This window comes from Brachyistius frenatus, unplaced genomic scaffold, assembly GCF_029030835.1.
Source record: "Brachyistius frenatus isolate BFR_SWC_R1_liver_20210118 unplaced genomic scaffold, ASM2903083v1 Contig_16, whole genome shotgun sequence".
Taxonomy (NCBI): Eukaryota; Metazoa; Chordata; class Actinopteri; family Embiotocidae; genus Brachyistius; species Brachyistius frenatus.
In genome coordinates, this window is record NW_027210615.1 from 3,864,704 (window position 1) to 3,875,589 (window position 10,886).

Sequence of the window (10,886 nt, forward strand, 5' to 3'; positions counted from 1 at the left end):
GAAGAGAACTCGCTAATACCGCCTGTCTTTCCCAGTCATCTCGGGATTCAGGTTTGGTAACATTTTCCCTGTGGCAGTCAAATGTCGAGGCGAGAATGTAAATAGACAGCAAGACGGTCTCTATTCAAAACACAGCGGGGCGTTAGAGGTGCACATGCAAAGCGCTGCCAGGGCTTGTGGCAGGGTTACAGTGTGTGAGTGGTGACAGGCCTGTGTGTGGGTCACTAAGCGGCCCTGCTGCCGCTTACTTTGACTATTCAAAACACTGGCAAAGACCTTTTGGCCAGTGGTGACAAGCTAAGCATGCACAACAGCACCTACAGTCAAACCTCAAGCAAATTTTGTTTGGGAAATGTGAAGGTAGAATTTCCCTCGTAATGTTGACCCAGAGGAGAGCTTCGGGCAAACAGAGAAGGCAAACAAACCAAAACAAAGCAAAACAGGGAAGCGTGTTTGGCGAAACAGAGATTAAGGAACACAAACCTTTCGTGAGTTACTGCACAAACTGAATGTATCAACAGCTTTGAATGGGACTAAAAGTCACATCGTCAATCGATATTTAAAGATCTTGTTGCCAGTTGATATGGATAACGCATAAGTTGCACCAGTTGGAAACCGTCCAACTTCTCAACATCATTTGATATTTCTGATGCCGTTTATTTCGACGCAGAAACAAAATGGCAAGCGTTTGATTTTTTTTTTTGCGAGGGGAAGAGACAAACAATAACCAGACGGCAGACAAGAAAATGATGCCGCGCTACTAGATGGGCGGCTAACCTGTGTTACCAGTTCATGCGACATCCGTCATATTTATCTGGTTTACACTGGTTTACACGGTGTGGTGAGTCTGTCAAGACACTGCAGTTAATATAAAGCATTTGTTGTATTTAAAGTCTCACATTAAAACCAGCCAGGTTACAAGATGGCAACCTGGATCAAGGAATCGAGTTCATCCGAGTCAAACCCTCTTTGAGCCCTGGTTTAGGGCTGTTGGGAAGGACTCGGTATTGGCCTGTTTAGTTAATAGTTTGGAGCAGTGTAACTGTAGATCTTAATGGGGTAAAAGAGAGAGGAAGTATATAAAACATATTTGAAAAGCATGCGTCTTTAATGTCCTCAATTCTAGAGCCGAGGTAAAAAAAAACAACACAATGCCTGTCTGTGGCCAGACAAATGTGACACGTGATGGGTGGCGCTCATATAATCTGCACAAAAAGTCATGCGTGTTGTGTTCAGAGAAACTTGGACTTCCTGGTGTCAAAGAGTTGAAAGTTGTGGCCATTGTTGGTGATGTTGCTGAAATGCAGGCTCGTGTCCCTAATAAAGATATCTGCATACTAGATTCAAAAAATGTCCAATTTGCATAACCAAATAAAAGTTTGCACTGAAAAGCAGCCGGTTGACACGTCACACTGTAACTGTACATTTGAATGTTTCCAGTGAACCTGGTGAGAAGCCAGTGGTTGACCAGCTGTGACCTCAGAATCACCTCCCACAATGATTAATGTACCACGATTGCGGCAGTTTTTCAAATTGTACAGTTTCAGTATTGATTAAACTCTCTGCAGAAAGTATTCACTAATACCTGCGCAGCTTTCAGGTAAACATGGAGGCACAATTATTTGCATCAACCAGATTAATCATGGCTCGACCTCGGGACGCTCAGATTAGTTGAAGACGACTGAGGGTACATATCTTCTGATTCAAGGCCCAAATAATACCGATTACAAAACTACCGAGGGTCTGAAATACATATCACAATTTATCTCTTTCTATTCATGTCACTCTTCTTAGGTAAGTTCAAAATTGCATGCAAAGTTATTTCTTAATGTAAAGAAACATGTCCACTTATTGCTTTATTATTGATGCTAGTCCCCCTGTACGTACTTCAAATCTGAATGAATGCTGTTCACAAACTGCTGCAAATTTGGGATTTGTGTGTGTGTGTGTGTGTGTGATCAACCAGAGACATTCAGATCAAGAAACTCCAAACATTAGTTCATGCCATTAGCACATAATATCCTCCAGAGCAGGCTTGTCAGCTCAATACTGGAATCTTTATTAATTAGTTTACACGTATATCTGTAACTGTGCGTGTATGCGTAGACTAATTATCAGCGCCACTGGATACAGGTCAATCTACACGGCAAGCACATTTTTAATAACGAATCATCTTTAACTCCACAGTTAGTGAACAAAATTCAAAACTAAACTGTTGCGACCAAGAGCCACAATGACACAATCTTTAGCCCCACATTTGCTAATGGACGTGTAACACACCCTGATGAAACCGCTTCAGTTGTATTCAGCAGGAAGCTTTCTGAGTGAGATGAAAAAGGATTTAGATTGCTCAACCACAACACACAAGCCATAAGGGTAAAGTAATGAAAGCTGTAATGCAAAGGCAAACCACTAATGGTCAATTTAAATTAGGAAACAAGAATAGCCTAGTCGAAGACGTCAACATTGCGGCTGAAGAGAGCCAAGTGCTTGCAGGTGAAGAAGAATGAAGAAGGCCAGGCCCATGTTTTATCAGACATATTGTCCAGCAGCTTTCAGCTAAGAATATATTTTATATTAAACCTCTTAAAAGAGATAATGTCCTTTTTGTTTTAACGCGATTACAATGACCCCTGACCCCAAGCATCCTTTGTACAAACTAAAGTTGGACACAAGTAAAACTACAGAAGTTTTTTATTTTTATTTTTTTTTATACGAGAGCACAATTTACATCGTGGTAAGTTCAAATGTAGGCTTGTTCCTCCACATCTAGTTTAAGGTTCACTATACACGGCAGTTGTGGGTCCCAGTTTGGTTCTTTGGCAGAAAATAAATAAATCAATCAAAACAACACTAACTCAAGGGGACATAATATTTACAACAGCTGAAAGTTGAGGAATATGCAGGTTTCTTGGTTAATATTCAGACCAATATGTTGAGACTGTTCTTCATTACAAAGCTGTGTGCATGTGAGAAACATTACAGACGACCGGTCACTTTCATCACATCATACAAATCCTCTGTTCTCCACCGAGCATGGTTGTATACCTGAAGTCACACCTGTACGTCAACGTGTTGTTGTTTTTTTTTATTAGTAATACACTTATTCGTGTGACTATTTTGAAAATGTGGCGGACAACGCAATAATATTTTCAGAGCCGAGCCGAGCCGAAACTAAACGACGTGAAAACGCTGCCGAAGACGAACTGATCGTAGACGATCGTCACCAGAACATCACAACGCCGTCGCATCGACGCGTCGTCACGGCAACACACCGCACAAATCCGCCATTGTAAAAATGCCGAGCTACTGCAGGGGCGACGATTGTTTCTATTCACTGAACTATTGGATTAAAACCCGGCCACGGCCAACTGAGGGTGTGCAGACGTTCGTTTGCCGACGAGGAGATCGAGAGATTGTACAATCTCCCAAAAGACCTGGTACCAAAAAGCCCATTTAGCCACGCGGTTGATACGACCATCCCGAACGGGACGAGGGTGCGTAACGTCTGTTCTGTAGCAGCAGGACGTTCACAGAAACAGTTGAAAGTGAGAGATTTGAACTGATCGTTCACACTCAGTGGAGCCTGTTTTATTTCAGTCTTGATCTGAAACATGGACACTGTATAAATTACCAGCCATAGATGCCGACATGGACATGTGCTGTTCTGTTGGACTGGTTGGGGACGGAGCCAACTCTGATAAATGGGTGGATATATATTGGGGCCGCCACTACTTGAGGTACATAATAGGCCGCCAGACTAACTTCTTGCATTTGTCGCATTGGTGTGCTTAACTTTTATATTTAAGTGGACCGGCATGTAATTTACGTGCACCCAAAGTTTTCAACATATCTTTTGGTTTTGAAATAATACATTTGAATTGGTCATCTTTTACTCAGTTCCCATGCACTTGGGTAAATTCAGAATGTAAATGATTGAGGATTAAAACAAAAGTCCTGCTTCATCCTCCTGAGCTGGTTGAAAAGCTCCGAGACGTTTTAGTGGCACTTCAGTCGGCTTGTTCGTATTCACTGCAATCAGCGAAATATATCTACGTGAAATTTAAGAACTCTGCTTGAAGGACTGCACAATTGATTTTTACCCCAAAAACTGTGGGTCCATATATATATATATATATATATATGCACCGAGTATGTATACATTTATAGTTTTTACTGCTCGCCCAGCTCCCGCTTGCCAAACTAAATGCTCAGATCAGTAGTCGGAGTCGATTCCATCAGCAATAATGATGTTTTAGATTGTGGTCACAAAAGTGTGTAGCCGGGGGATTAGCCATAGAATTGGTCGATACGTTGTACAAGTCACATCCACTTTGTTATTTTATGGAGGTAAAATGTTACTTAAAGATGCAAACTATACAAAAATGCACACGGAGAGAGACGATGCAATGAGCTACTACTCCACTTCCTCACTCTCATTTTCCTACTCACTCAATCTGCTATCCTACAATCGCCCTGTTGGCTGTTGGGCTGCACACATCAGGGTAAACGCCAGACACCCAAACCTAGGGTTGGGTACCGAACTTCAAATAGTTGTATGTGCGCAGCCGGCTAGCTGCCAACTACTGGTAGCATGTGAGGTGTTTGGGGAACATCGGTAAATTGCGGCATCGAGTGATAACATGCACACCGTTTAGGGGACAACTGTGGATTGTAGCCGCAGAAAGTGACCTGATTTCCAGACTTCCCCTCTAAACCGCAGGACAATTGGACATTTGCATCGTAATTTGTAATGAAATAATTATTGTTCAAATGGATTTTATTACATTAGTGTTGAAAAAAGTAACAATGAGGACCCATATCAAAGTAATGGCATCAGTGTTGGTACATGTTTGAATGACCCAGCTCTATCCAGCACTGTCAAGACCGCCCCGATGGCAAAGTCACAGGTCTTCAAAGGTCTTCAACACAACCGCGTCCAAAACTTTGTGTCCTTAACTTACAGTTGGCAACACGAGTTTGTTTACACTATCTTGCGCCGCCACAGACAGCTCAGCTGTCACTAAAAATCCTCCTGAGCTCTGACCGGCTTCTCTGTGTGTCTGCTAAACTACAGCCCTCTCCTCAGGGGAGACTTCGGATGGACGTAAGACACTCAAATTCCCCAAAACTTTGAACATCCTGGTGAATCATTTCAGTCAAATCATGCTTTTTTTTCAGGGGAAATCATAAAAGATGTTTATACTTGTTCTCAGGTAAAAGTATGCACTCCAAGCCTTGCTAAACTTCATGGACACCAGTGTGCCAAGAAAATGTTTAGACGCACCCGAAAGGCCTTCGAGTACATATGTGATCAAAAATCTCATTTATATATATATAGATATATCGATATATATATATATCTCGATGTATATAGATATATCTATAAATCTATAGATCTATATAAATATCTATCTATATGTAGATATATCTATATATATCTGCTTATACAGTGAACGTACAGTTGAAAGGCACGAACATGTCTGAGATGAAGAAAAATCAGCACTATCACTGACCAAAGCCACATAATCCCAGAGTGAAATCCACACTAAGAATTTAATCCCATTCATATCCTGTACTTGCAGATTAAAAAAAAAAAAAGATAATACACATCAACAGGATGACAATCCTTATTTGAAAACAAAGACCCCCCCCAGTGCAAAAGGATAATTATTCAGGATTTAAACACATGGTCATTAGCACTCACTCGACCGAGATTCCCAGTCTCAGGCACACCACTGCATTAAAGGCTTTTAGACCAGCTTGTCCAATACGACTTGTTTTATCACATACGCGTCAACATATTTTTTTTGTCGTTTTAAAAATGGCCACAGATTATGTCATTACTGTCCACCAGGACCAATACATTCAGGGTGTCATTTTGGGTCAGATCCAGATCAGACAAGCTGATGAGCATTAAATGGAGCAATGTTTTGTGCATAGTTCGATATCTGGATGCTCTCAGATGTGCATAGATGTTGGTCTGAAACCAAAACCAATACTGGTAAAAAAAAAAAAAAAAATTATAAAAAAAAAACTTCTACATCCTCTGTCCATCATTTATCACAGAGGATTACAAGATGAGAACAGTTAAGCCAAAAATCCTGTAGAGCAGGGCCACTTCATACACAAACCAATAATCTGATAAATCACAGTAAACCTTAGACTCCAGTGAAACAGAGACATCACGGAGACAGTAGGTACACGGCGGTTTCAGGTGTGGTGGCGCCGTGTTACGAGTGAGGAGGGGACAAAAAAAAAAAAAAAAAAAGGATCAGAGTTGGGAGGTTTGGATTAATGCTTGATATTTGAATGTAAGCGTACGTAGGAAATTGTGTGTCATTGCAAAGATACAAAATTTAGATCAAACTGATAAACTATAAAGCTGAAATTAAGAATTTTTTATATATATATATATATACATAAAACACAGACTCAAATTCATATGATCTCTGGCAAGAAGATATGTGGACACATGAAAGCACATATTACAGGTAATGTTTTCTAAATAAATTGGATAAATGTCACATTAATTTAAATTAAGTGTTCTGACAAGACAAAAAAAAAAAAAAAGACAAAAAAAAGAAAAAAGAAAAGAAGTGGCGAAAACAAATCACAACCCTTAAAACCAGAGGAACTGCTAAATCTGGATTTCCTTTTAATTTAGTGGTCTGTTTTTTGATCTGTTAAGTCACATTTAATGGTGAGTTCTTGTCAGGATTTAGCCAAATATAACCCATTTCCCTGAGGCGTGGTTACCGATATTTTAAAACAGTCATAATGATTATCATACATATTTGTAAATGAAATGATCGTCTCTTTTAAATCAGACAAACATTCCTTGTAGCTGCCCTGTTTCGTGGTGTTCGGGGATCTCTGTCAGGGCGTACAACACCCCTTCCCCACCGTGTCGTCCTGTATCTGAGGTGCACGTATTGGATTAAATGTGAGCGGCAATAATCTGCCGTAAAACCTTTTTCACACAAATACATTCTGCACATTTTTTCCGATCGGGATAACCAAAGAGATCCAGCTTGCCAAGCCTGAACTCATCCGATGCTCGGCAGCTGCCTCTCTCTGTCTGAGAAAAAGCGGTGATGAAAAAGGCTTTGAACGCCATCTTGTTCATTGCAGCTGCTTGGGCCCTGAATACAGGAACCCATTCATTCAGGAGGCGGAGGGAGGGGGCACACTGGCAAAATGAATTCATCTTTGTGAACCAATAAATACGAATAGCCCTATTAAGAAACACAAACAATTCCTCTAATCAGCTAAGAAAAAAGAAAAAAACCAAACAACCCGACTGTATGCAGGACTGGATTGTTTATTTGCGGGATCTGAAGCCTGCTGGTCAGAAACGTTTCTCCGGCGCTCAGCGCGGCTTCTTGTCGAAGTCGCTGCTCAAACATCCGACGACATATTTACCGAGAATCACAAATCGAGCCATTTCTTCTTCTTCTATAAGAGCTGACGAGACAGAGCTGACGAGACAGGGCTGACGGGGACTGTCCCCGTGGACAGCGCGCGCCCCGTCGTCCGGGCTGGAGCCTGAAACGCACCGAGGAGCCGCGCGGCCCGGCGGGGCCCGGCGGCGGCCGGAGCTAACGACAACTTATCCTGCAACGCAGCCGCGATCAACACCAACGAGATTGTCGAAATCCAATTAGACAATCTCGTTTTCGCGTCGTTAAAAGAAGAAGTTCAAATTACGGACTGAGTGTGAGCTCGCAAACTGTCGCTCGTTAAAACTCCCGTGAAACTAAAATGGCTATTGGCACGACAGACAGCGGGGCGACTCGTTTTTCCTGTCGATCTCACAGCTTCGTTTCTCTCCGTAATACGTGCAAATATCTTGTATTTCAAGGCACCGTGCGCTCTGGAGAAGAGCCGAGCCGAGCCGAGCTGGCCCCGTGCTGCGGGCACCGTCGGCCGGGCCGGACACCTCACCAGACCTCACCTCCACAAAGCTTTGGTTTCCATTCACTCAATTAAACTGCCCCGGGTTTTTTATTTTATTTTAAAACACCGCTCACCAGATGAGTGTCCACAGCTGAGGGGGTTTTGATTTTTTGGGGGGGCATTACGTAAATAATTTCAACATGAACGCTTCCCCCTGCACGAGTTTTACATAAAGGCGTTTCTCGACGACAGCGCGGTTCGTGAGCAGCGAAGATCCGGGCATGTTGTTCAGGCTGCCATGTTGCAGCTCCACACCCAGATCAACCGCGCCGGGCTGCAGACGGAGGCTGTGGCCGCCGCTGGCCGACTTGTCCGGACCGGCTACGGGGGCAGTGGTGGGGTGGTGGTGGTGGTGGAGGAGGAGGAGGAGTAGCCATTTTTAGACTCCCTTCGTTGTCAATCCCATGATGCTACAACATTTTCAATACGAGTGGAAGTCGATCCAAACTCGTTGGTCGTTAGTTGTGCAGGATTAATAAAATGTGCAGGATTAATAAAATGTGCAGGATTAATAAAATGCCACTCTGATGTGGTGTTAAACAGCTGGCCCTCGCACGAGTCAACAATATAGTAAATGTGAAACCAATTATCTTTAATCACGAGCGATCCGTACGGAAACATGTAGGCCGAATAACGCCGCTGATCACCGGGGTTAGATGTTTTGATTGAACCCGGATTGAAACATTTATTTGGGGGGAAAAAAAGAAAAGAAAAAAAAAAAAGGGCAACTTAAGCAACGCTGCTCGAGTTTAACGCAAGAAGGTAATTTGTCGAGAGGGAGAAAGCGACCCGGACGTCGGGAGGAGAGGTGCTGGCTGACCCGCGGAGCTGTCAGACGAGCCCGGTCGTTGACGGCGGCACCGGGCCATTAACCCCAAACCTCCCGGACGGAGCCAGCACATTAAAAAAAAGAAAAAAAGAAAAGATTGTTCTGGTAAATTGGCACCTGGGTTAACGCAGTGCGTCCAGTTCCCCCGTCGGTGACCCCCACCAACCACCACCACCACCCCCACCCCCACCACCGTCTAAGGCAGTAAACCAGCAGCTAACGACGGCTAACGGAGGAGCCCGTCAGCCCGGTCCAACTCCTCTGGTCCCGCCTCGACAGACTAACCATCTCCGGAGCATTTCCTGAAGCGCAATTTCAAAATATCAATGCATATCCTTACCCGCTTTCAGTCGAGGGTATCCGTTGTTTATATCACATTGACTGTAAACAGCAAAGCCTCGTCTCTCCTCTCTCCGCCCAGGCGCTCAGATTCAGCTCGTTTCGCCACCGAGGAGCGGCACTCCCCGAACCCAGTTTTTGACCCGCCGAGGGGGGGAGACACACCGGCACAGAGGCGCAGAGACGAGGCGGCGTTCAACCCAGACAGACGAGTCGAGAGTCCCGTTTGAGCTTTCCTCCGTTTCAACGCAAATTCCAAACTCAAGACCCCCCCCCAAAAAAAAAATCCCTTCTTGTCTTTCCCACCGTCGTCGTCCCTCTTTTTTGTTGTTTTTTTTTTCTTCCTTCACGCCAGGATCTCAGTCGCTTCTTCCTCCGGCCATCAAACAGCAGAGATGGGCGCGGTAACCCTGCATTCAGGTCTGGGAAACCCCACGTTACGGCAGCGTCACAACGCACGGCGAAGGGTCGGCGACCACTCCGACAAGTCAGGAAATACTGCCATCTTTGGTAAACACTTGCACACCTAGATGCCGTTTACCTGCCGAAACGCTGCGTTTAATCCCATAAATGTGTTCACTTTAAAGAGTTTTAGTGAACTGTGACTCGAGGAGAAGCGTGTTTGTTAGTCGTACTAAGTTAGAACAGTGATTTCACACCGCAGGTTGCTTCTGCAGCGGCCGAGAGGTACAACAAGTGATCCTGGAGCAATGAAAGTCATTTCATCAAAGTCAAATATCAGTTTTATATTAAAATTTAAAAAAAAAACTAAAAAAAAACATGCCCCAGTACGATCTGGGACTAAGTTTGTGTTAAATGGTATAAAATAGCTCAAAGAAATGGTGAAATGACAAATGATGATTAAACACTTGAAATAGTTTCTAAAAAAATGATAAATTGTGACAGTAGTTGGCTGATGGTTACAACAGAATCATTTTTAAATAATAATAATTTTAAATAATACATTGATGAAATAACTAAAAGTAATCAATAAATGGTTGAAGTCATTTACAATGATCGATAAATTGCTGAAATAGAAAGCTTAATTTAATGGACAAATGTCTGAAAAGTCCAGCTTCCTCTGTGGTAACACAAATACAAACTTTCACAAACCAAATTCTACACCAACACTACCAGCACAGTATCTGACCACCTTTTTACATACCAGCCATTACAAATCATACCATTCATGATTCTGACGCCAGAGTTGTATCAATATCATCTCATGACATTGTAAAATCCTAAATAAATGTGCCCCTTGGTATCTTAGAAAACCTGGATCTTTGTGTGTGTTATGAAAATGTTTGCGACTTCCAGTTAAATCAGTCTTTCCTGTCACTGCAGCGACTGCTATTTGATCCCGTAACACGGTTTCATTTGCAATCCAAATCAGTGAAATGTGATGTGCTTCTGTGACACGGCGCGCGTGGCTCCATACGATACACAACTTTACTGTGTCCATTGAATATCATCTATATTTCTACAGTCAAAATTTGATCGTGTGGTTTAATTATTAAGTAACATTCATTTAAATGAAATCATTTGTACTGATCCATCGTCTTGGCTGTATTCAATCGCTGCCACTGGCTTCACAAAATGCGGTCAGTATAAGTTTACCGCTGTAACATTTTGTTCACAAGTTATGTTCTGAGGAAATTAACGTTGCCAAACTTTAGTTTATGACCTGATGTCTCTGAGCTCCAGCCAAGCCGAGGTCACGAGGGATTCACTCCCTGCGCTGAGTGTTTGTAGGAGCACC

At 42.9% G+C, this 10,886-nt stretch overlaps 1 protein-coding gene across 1 annotated transcript in view; it reads right to left on the reverse strand.

Moving 5' to 3' along the window:
* LOC138618347 (guanine nucleotide-binding protein G(I)/G(S)/G(T) subunit beta-1) overlaps window positions 1-9,547 on the reverse strand; it is a 34,566-nt gene extending 25,019 nt beyond the window's left edge. Inside the window, exon 1 of the mRNA XM_069694051.1 lies at window positions 9,129-9,547. The gene's annotated coding sequence lies outside the window, so the exon portion shown is untranslated. The remainder of the gene's footprint in view (window positions 1-9,128) is intronic.
* Window positions 9,548-10,886: the final 1,339 nt, after the last annotated feature.